This window comes from Petaurus breviceps, unplaced genomic scaffold (genome assembly GCF_028583685.1).
Source record: "Petaurus breviceps papuanus isolate PSGF00001 unplaced genomic scaffold, PetGlider_PUasm1.0 90625, whole genome shotgun sequence".
Taxonomy (NCBI): Eukaryota; Metazoa; Chordata; class Mammalia; order Diprotodontia; family Petauridae; genus Petaurus; species Petaurus breviceps.
Window position 1 is genome coordinate 2,175,025 of NW_027187289.1, and position 9,945 is coordinate 2,184,969.

Sequence of the window (9,945 nt, forward strand, 5' to 3'; positions counted from 1 at the left end):
AGTCCACAAGGTGAAGGAAATCATGTTCTCCCATCCCCAACACCTCAGTAATAGCTGCTAAGTAAGACTCCAACTTGCCTCTATACAAGTACAATGGTTAGCTTTCCTTGACAAGGCAACTTCAATTTTTAGTGCCTAAAAGATCTGTTAGGTGCTCTGCTGTTAAAGAGTATAGGAAAAAAAGAAAGAAAATAAAAGTCTTAACTCAGATCAAGATCTGTATGGATTTTGTTCAATTATTTCACTCTTTGTAACCCCATTTGGGGTTTTCTTGGCAAAGATACTGTAGTGGTTTACCATTTCCTTCTCTGGCTCATTTTACAGATGAGGAAACTGAGTCAAATAGGGCTAAGTGACTTGCCCAGGGTCACATAGCTAGTAAGTGTCTGAAGCCAGATTTGAACTCAGGTCTTCCTGACTCCAAAGTCAGCACTATATCTGCCCTAGCAGTACGGATAGAATATATTTATACACCCTGATTGAAGACATGACACAATTTTTTGTCCCTAACACTTGGTAAAATGAATCCTTTTGAAGTTTAAAGACATAGAGAAAGAAAGCAAAGGCGTATATTTGTTTGAGGCCAGAATAAAAATCCTAGATTCAAAAGGAGGAACAGAATTGATGTCCATTCTATTTTTAAAAGTGATTTATTATTTGCTTTTGCTGTTGTGAAAAGAAAGAGGAGAAATATTCTTTGCATCTAGACAACTACTGTGCTGCCAGGATTTACAAAGAAAAATCTGCAGATTCAAAGAGTTTGGGACATCTAAATCACATGTGCGGGAAAACCATAGGCACCGAAATGATGAAATGCCCTTACCTGCATCTTGACTGGATATCCTACCCATAATCCACTCTTTGTGCTCAAAATATGTTTTTAATCTGCTCCCACTGTCAAGTGAAATACCTTTGTTTTGTATAGAGCCTACTGGGTTGTTGATTGTGGTCAAAAATGTATTATTACTACTTCTGAACAACAAGGAGAGAAAACTAACATACCTAACATACATGCACAGGCTGTCCCGAAAGTCTCAGTGCAGTTTTAAGCATGCTTTAAAGCAAGCCTAAAAGTGGCTTTTGGGACTCCTTTTATTTTAAACAGAAGGGAAGGTATATGAAGAGCTATTATATGTCCTTCTTGGTCCTAGACAGCTACTAGGAGCAAATAGTGGAAGTGGTAGAGGCAGGTTGTTATTGATATAAGGAAACACTTTCTTCTATTTTTATTTTATTTTTGTTTGTGGAATAAAACAAGGATTTCTGTAATATAGTGTAATAAAAAGACGATTACACATGAAACTGTAACTCTATTATGAACAACTTCCTATTCCTTTAAAATATACTCTAAAGTTATCATGTAAATTTCTTTTTGTTCTTTCCCCCTCTCCTCCCTGCCCTAGAATTGGCAACCATTAGACATAAGTAGGTGAAAATTATATATATATATATATATATATATATATATACATACATACATACACATATATATGTACACACACATATAAAGATTATTTCATACATCTAGTTGTCAGTTCTTTCTCTGGATGCAGATAACACCTTTCTTCATATGTCCTTTATAGTTAAGTTGGGTATTTATAATAGTTAAAATGACTTATTCACTCAAAGTCATTCTTTTTCAAATTTAATTAATTTGTTTATTTACTTTTAGTTCACATTATTCAGTTCCATAATCCCTTGAGTTTCAAATTTTCTCCTCCTCCCTCCCACTCCCCCTCCCATGGCGGCATGCAGTCAAATATAGGATCTACAAATACCTTGACATTATTCAGGTTGTAAAGAAGGATTATAACCAATGGAATGAACAATGAGAAAAAGGAAACAAAACAAAACAAGAAAGAGAAAGAGAGCAGGTAATTTGCTTCACTCTGTATTCAGACTCTCTAGTTCTTTTCTCTGGGTGTGGATATCTCTTTCCATCATGAGTCTTTTGGAGCTGTCTCATAACCTTGCATTGCTGAGAAGAGCCCAGTCTATCAAGGTTAGTCTTCAAACATATGTTGTGTCTGTAACTGTGTACAAAGCTCTCCTGCTTCTGTTCTCCTCACTCAGCATCACTTTATAAAGTCTCTCCAGGTTATCATGAAGTCTGTCTGCTCCTCATTTCTTATAGCACAATAGTATTCCATTACATTCATATACCACAACTTGTTCAGCCATTCCAATTGATGGGCATCCCCTTACAATATTCTCTTGATTCTGCTAATTTCACCCTTCATTATTTTGTGCAAGCTTTTCCATGTTTTTCTAGTTATTAGAGCTATCCATGGGCTGCCTCAGGAGGTATTGGGTTGCACATCAACAGATATCTTTAGGAAGAGGACAGTTGCCTGCTTGCTGGAGATGTTTTAGAGAGGATTCCTGTTCAAATATATGTCTGATTACCTGTAGAAGGGGCACATGGGTCATGGGTCAAGATGACTCCTGCCCTACCTCATCGCCTACATAGGCTAAAGCAAGGGAGTCAGTGTCCAATGAGAGGTGCCACTTGGGCCTGAAAGCAGGGGCTCTTTCCAGGGCCATGAGCTCAGTTGAAGAAAGAGCCCAAGGTCATGAGAAGGAACCACCTGGGGGAGTTGTAATGAGCTTGTAGTTGGAATTGAAGAAAGAAAAAGAATGCCATTTGGGCTGAGTCGACTTCTTCCTCAACTCACTTTGCTACATCTTCCTTCCTTTTAAAAATTATTTTTATTATGAACTTAACCAACAAAAATGCTCATATTCTAATCAGCAAAGAACATAAAAAGAGATCACATATGGAACTGTGTGCTTCTCTTATTAAAGCTTTTTTTTTTTCCTTTTTGGAGAACAATTGGGGTTAAGTAACTTGCCCAAGGTTACACAGCTATTTTTTTTGTGTGTGTGTGGATGTTAAGTGTCTGAGGCCGGAACCGAACTCTGATCCTCCTGACTCCAAGGCTGGCGCTTTACTCACTGTGCCACCTAGCCGCCCCTCTTATTAAAGCTTTGGAAAGTTTTTGATTTTTTTTTTTTACAATAATAAGAAATCTAAGCGGGGTGGCCAGGTAGCACAGCGAGTAAGAACACCGGCTCCAGTGTTGGGATGACCTGGAGATCGAATCCGGGGCTCAGACACTTAGCATCCACCCAGAAACACCTGGCCATGTAACCTTGAGCAAGTTACTTAACCCCAATTGCTTAGGGGCGGCCAGGTGGCTCAGTAAATAAGAGCACTGGCTCCACTGTCGGGATGACCTGGATCAAATCTGGGCTCAGATACTCAGCACCACACCCAGAAATAACTGGCTGTGTAACCTTGAGCAAGTTACTTAACCCTGATTGCTTTAAAAAATAACAAGAAGAAGAAGAAATCTACACTGCCTGTTGTGCTCCTTTCTGAATAATTTTCTGTTCTCTTCTCTTTGCTAATTTTTTAAATGTCTTAATAAGATCAAAGGATCACAGGTTTAGAGATAGAAGGGCCCAAAGAAGCTAAGGAGTCCAACCTCCTCATTTAACAGATGTGAAAGCTAAGGCCTAAATATAGATATCAAAGGTGGGATCTAAACCCAGGTACTCTGATTTCAGGGCCAGTGTTCTTTTCATTGTATCGTTCAGCTTTCCCAAAATACTCATTTCTTATTTCCTTTTTCTGGGAGGGAGGAGAATCACTCTCATTAACCACTAATTCCTACCCATTGAAATAAAAATCCTTTCATGTAATCAGTAAATATAATCAAGCAAAACAAATCAACATATTGGTTTCATGTCTATAAATGTCTCTCTTTTCTTCCTTTCCCTGCCAACTTTTTTTTGAACCAATAATCTGCACCCACTGCCAATTCTGTTTCCATATTGCTGACACCCTCAGACTTTTGCAATCTGGCTTCCGTCCCCACCCTTATATTGATTTGTTCTTTCAATAGACTCCCAGCTATCTAATTAAATGAACTTTTGGGGTCTCATCCTTTGCATCTCTGTGGCATTTGATCCTGTTGAACACTTTCCTCCTTAAGTTTTTCTGCCCCCTGAGCTTCTACCTTAATTCAGCAGAATTCAACAAATTATGCAAAAGTTATCAACAGGAACGGGTCAGAACTGGGCCCTCAGTCAATTCTCACATTATGCTCTGATGACAAGGAACCCCTCTATTATTATTGGTAGAATTTCAGACTCCATCAATAAGAGAAGCATTTAAGTCAGTGAAGGGACTTTTTCTTTTTTTTTTTTTTTGAAAGAAAAATTTGTTGAACTCCTGTGAGCCCTTTCAATCACACTATGTGTCATAAGGGCAGCTAGATGTTATAGTGGATAGAGTACCAGGTCTGGAGTTAGGAAGATTCATCTTCTTGACCTCAGACACTTATTAACCATGTGACCCTGGGCAGCTCACTTAACTCTGATGCCTCAGTTCCTCATTTATAAAATGAGCTGAAGAAGGAAATGGAAAACCACTCCAATATCTTTGCCCAGACAACCCCAAATGGGGCTGTGAACAGTTTGATACAACTGAAAAATGATTGAACAAAAAAGAAAATAGATCACAATCAGTTAAGTCTTTTGGTTTATTTGGATTTGTATAGAATTTTCAGTAGAGGTTGACTTGAGGAAGTCATAGCAACTGAAACAGTTGGTGCCTGGTCCCTGAGGTAGGTCCTGTACCAGATTGTTGATGACATTTCCTTCGATGTGGGAGATGTTTGGATGTTGCTTACTGTTGCCTGTGGTCTGGAGTGCTCCTGAGATTTACACATTTAGGACATTTGGTTGCTCAACTTGGATTCAACAGATCTTAGGCTGTCTCTCCATAAACAGGTTGAAGAGTTGGCAATTTCAGGTGCTTCTTAAAAAACTTTATGGGACTGGAAAAACAAATTACAATTATAGCAAACCTAGAGGGAGGGAGAAAGAAAGAAGAGAGAGGGAAAGAGAGGGATAAAGGAAAACAGAGACAGAAAGGGAGGTAGGGAAGGGGGGACAGAGAGAGGGAGGGAGGGAAGGAGGGAGAGAGAAGAAGAAGAAGAAGAAGAAGAAGAAGAAGAAGAAGAAGAAGAAGAAGAAGAAGAAGAAGAAGAAGAAGAAGAAGAAGAAGAAGAAGAAGAAGAAGAAGAAGAGGAGAGGAGAGGAGAGGAGAGGAGAAGAGAAGAGAAGAGAAGAGAAGAGAAGAGAAGAGAAGAGAAGAGAAGAGAAGAGAAGAGAAGAGAAGAGAAGAGAAGAGAAGAGAAGAGAAGGGAAGGGAAGGGAAGGGAAGGGAAGGGAAGGGAAGGGAAGGGAAGGGAAGGGAAGGGAAGGGAAGGGAATAAAAAGAAGGGAGAGAGAAGGAGAAAGAGGAAAGAATTTTTATTGGACTTGGCTTGGAATATGCCAGTACAATAAGAAAAGATATACTCAGCACATTCTGAGCTGAAAGGTTGCTAGATTCTAGAACTCTGGGAAATTTGCTCTCAGGTGGGGCTGGACTCTGCTTCCCTGAAGATGTGTGAATGTGCAAATTTTCAAAGGAAGTGCTAGAGTTTCTTGGGATTTGTACAATGCTTTATTGAGCATGTAAGATGTGGAATCCTGCCTTCCTGACTCTAATAAGAAGAATCCTCAACTAAAACAACCACTTACAAATTTGAGCCCCCACCAAGAAGCATAGGATACTTGTTTGACCAAACAGTTCAATTAAATTTGACAACAGGGTGATGTCACTGAAAGGAAGAATGAGAAGGGAAAGGACAGGTGCAGCAAGGCTATGAGTTTTGGGGGGGTCTAGAAAAAACAAATCCTTCCTTAGCTTCTATGACAGCACAAGAAGTCCAGGGCCCTTCCCATGACACTAGACTGCTCTTCAGGATTATAAGAAGGACTTTGGAGGTAGCTGATCTGGTTTAACCAGCTCAATCTACAGCTGAGGAAACTGAGGGGGAGAGAAAGGAAGTGACTTGCCCAGTTTGCACAGGTGGTAGTTAAGTGGCAGGGATGCAATTCAAAACCAGTCATTCTGATTCTAAATCCAGGGCTCTTCCCACCCTCTCCAGGAAAGACAACTGGGCAGGTCAATTCTCCTACTTGCAAGTGTGTGTTCAAACTAGAAGAGATTTATAGGCAACTAGCCAAACAAGGTAGAGTTCCCTGGGATGGGCACTGAAGTCCAGAGGACTATAGTTTTATGTTCCCCAATGTCACTCAGTTATCAAAGATCAGTCGGTTTCTTCAGGGGCCTGATGTCCATTCCTCTATTCCTGTCTGATTATGTGTTATTTCACCTAACTCATCATGCCACCCTATGGCTGATATAGGCTTCATGGACCTCTATCTTTGGATAAATTATTTGTTTGCCTTGTACCTTTCCAGCTAGGTTGCTCAATTGATAGAGCACTGACCCTTGAAGCCAGGACAGACCTGAATTCAAATCCCCAACCTCACTTATGTAACCCTAGGCAAGTCCCTTAAAATATATCTGCCTCAGTTTCCTCAACTGAAAAATGGAAATAATAACAGCATCAACAGCACCTGCTTCTCCTGATTGAGGATCAAATGAAATAATACTTACAAAGTGCTTAGCACAGTACCTGGAACAGAGTAGACACTTAGCAAATGCCAGTCTCCTTCCTTTCGTCCTCTTCCAAGCTCAGGAGAATGTAACGTCCTCAGGGACAGAGACTGTTTTATGATCGTTGCATCCCAGTTCCCTGAATACTGAGAACACTTAAATGCTCATCAAGTTGGATTGAAACATTCAGAATGCCGCCATTCATCTCCTCCTCTGGTGAAATGGCTGGTGTGCACCCAAGCCTCCCTGTAGCATCTGAAGGATGCCCTGGATTTCTTCCTGGGTTCTGCTTTGTATTTATTTATAGGAGTGATGTAGGAGAGAGCCAGCAAATGGCCACATATATTCCAGCACAGTACATAGCTCTTGTTGTATGGATTCCAGCAGCTGGTTACTTCCTAGCACTTCTTGGTAGATCGGCCACATTCCTGAACATAGAAAGAAATTCCTGAACCCAGGAGAGGAGCCTAGTGCCTCTCCCAGAGTTCTTTGCCCTTGTTTTTTAGAGCACATTCTAATGTTCTGACCCTGAAAGGGCCAGTTTCACTTTCTCAATCAATCTCATTCAAAATATCCTTTTAATAACCTTAGAATGGGACTAGACATTGCTTTCCCCCAAAACTATAATCTGTTTGGAGCTGGCAAGTACTCCCGTAGATTTTAAGTTTTCTTCTCATTAGGTATAGAAAGCACATAAGGAAGGCTTCAGCTTACTAGCTGTGTAACTGTGGGTATAAAAGGATTTTAGGGGGGAAGAGATTTAGGGAAATAGTGCTACCACTGGATGGAGTTGGTAGACCTTCACTTTTGTGCTTAAGAATTGTGGGTAGGGGGCGGCTAGGTGGTGCAGTGAATAGAGCACCAGCCCTTGAGTCAGGAGGACCTGAGTTCAAATCCGGCTAGCTGTGTGACCTCGGGCAAGTCACTTAACCCCAATTGCCCTGCTTTCCCCCTCCAAAAACGAAAAAAAAAGAATTGTGGGTAGAAAATAGAAGCAGCTGAACCTGGATTCAAATCCCAGCTACTTAGTAGCTTTATGATCAAGACACCTCTGAGGTCCCTTCCAGTTTATCAGTGATCCTAAGAAACATAAGAAGTGATGCTGCACACAAAGACAGGTTACATAGACTAGTTGCTTAACCTCTCTAAACCTCAGTTTCCTCATCTATAAAATGGAGGTAATATGACTTATTATAACTACTACATGGGGTTCTTTCGAGGGAAATACTTTAAATTTAACTCAACTTTAAATTCAACTCAAAAAAAGTGAATGAGTGCATAGAAAATTATGAGGGAAATTTTCAGACAAATACTGCTGCCCTCAAATGGGAATGGGTTGTCCTGAGTCATCAAACAAAAGCTGAATGGTGACTTGTTGGAGGTGTTGGAGAGGGGAATTCTGATTCTTTCAAGTACGGGTTTGGACTAGATGGCCCTTTCAACTCTGAGATTCTGCTGTTCTGTACAATTCTCTGGGACAGGCCCCAGAGAGAAGCAAAGTTTATACCAGACAAACTGCCAGCCCTTTGCCTGTGGAGACTACAGGCGTGGCCAACTTTCAATTACTAAAGACATGTGATTATTATTGTGGCTGTAGGTGACATACCTGTAGGGGCCAATGCTCCCATCCCAGGGTGGGACTACATTCCAGTCATATTAAAAAAGCCATATACCCCTGAGGACGTACTATTTTTATTTCTTCCAGATAGGAGACCTTCACTCCTTTTCACACTCTGAGTAAATGGTGGTTACAGCTTATATGTACTTATGACGTAGACCTGTATTCTTCCTGTCTCAGAGATGAGTCAGTGAGGGAGAAAGCTATTAAATGGTTATGCTCATGCATGAAGCAATCCTTAATGTTTTGTCCAGTGTGTTGGTCTAGTCTTTTACTTCTCAAAATTCTGCTTTCTTTTGCTTACTGTTATCAAGACTCATTCTGTGAAGGAGTTAAGCAGAAGACAGGACAGAGTTACCAAGGCACATTCCTCTGTCTCCTCTCCCCTACCCCAAGTCCCCATAAAGAAATGAAGATGAAGTCTAGAAGGCCAGAAGGTCACATCCAGTTATCATGTCCTTTTCTCCATGATCAAAGACCAATAGGATCATTGGTTCTGTGCTTGAAAGGACCATGAAGGTCATCTGGTCCCAACTTTCAATGCTACAGATGAGGAAATAAACCTAGAGAGGTTAAAAGACTTGCCCAACGTCACACAGTAAGTGAAAAAGGTTAAATTCAATTTAACAAGCATTTGTTAGGAGTCTGCTAGATTTTGGGAATACAAAGGTGAAAAATGAGACAGTTCCTGACCTCAAGGATATATTCTACTGAAGGGAATAGCAGGTATACATATAAGTAAATACAAAATAATTTATTTAGAGGGGAACACTAAAAACAGGTAGAAGATCTGAGAGAAGAATGTCAGGAAAGCCTCTCATAGGAGGTGGAACTTGACATAAATTTTGAAGGAAGCAAAGAATTTCAGGAAGTAGAAATGAGTTCAGAGAACATTCTCACTATACAAATAACTTCATATACAGTCAAAACCTGAACAAGGAACAAATAATAGCATGAGGCTTTATTGATTAACAATGGCAAAATGAACAATGTTAATTAGTCTTGTAAAGCCTGTTAAAATACCAACACTACTGATGTCCAGTGTGCTGATCCATTGAATGTTCAATACTGAATGTTCAATAATTATAGATTGTTGATTTTTTTCACAAGGTTAGGATTATTACAGTGCAATTTTTCTACCACTAAAATGTGGCCTTGGTTCCAGTGCTAGAATCAGAAAGGGTATAATGATGTGAGAAGGGGAAAAGGAGTAAAGTCTTGGCAAGATTAAGTGAGCCTGGTTACATATCTTCTAGATGTGTAGGGGTGCAGAGGGGAACTGTGATACTGTGGTAAGAGCGCTGGGTTTGGACCTAAGACTGCATTCAGATCTTCTATTTACTGTATAATACCAATATATAACATTGAACAAAAACACTTCTTTGAGCCTCAGTTTATCCATCAGTTAAATGAGAATAACAATGGTTGTACTACATGCCTCTGTCCTCTGTAAATCATAAAGTGTGATAAGTAGCTAGTCAGAGTTAGAAAAGACTTAGGAACTTATTTGGTTTGATCTCCATTTTATAGATGAGGAATGTCACATGTGAGGTTCCTTGACAGGTTTTTGACAAGTTGAGTTTAAGAAGTCTATGGGATATTCAGCTTGAGATGTCTAGTGGGTAGCTGGAGAGTGCAACTATGGGTCAAGAGAATTAGGGCTAGAACAACAGTTCTGAGAATCATCCCCATAGAGAAGATCCTGGAAGTCACAGGAGTTGAAATAGTGGAGAGAGAAGAGAAGATGGCCTAGAAAAGAGTCTTGGGAGACCCTCATGATTAGTGGACATCTCTGAATAGGTGTAAC

General features: G+C 40.2%; 1 long non-coding RNA gene across 1 annotated transcript; it reads right to left on the reverse strand.

The window, feature by feature from the left end:
* Positions 1–4,528: 4,528 nt before the first annotated feature.
* Positions 4,529–6,950, reverse strand: LOC138142991 (uncharacterized). Its single transcript, XR_011163578.1, has 2 exons — positions 6,540–6,950; positions 4,529–4,844 (listed from the first exon to the last, which is right to left on the reverse strand). It is a non-coding gene; the product is annotated as an uncharacterized lncRNA (long non-coding RNA).
* Positions 6,951–9,945: the final 2,995 nt, after the last annotated feature.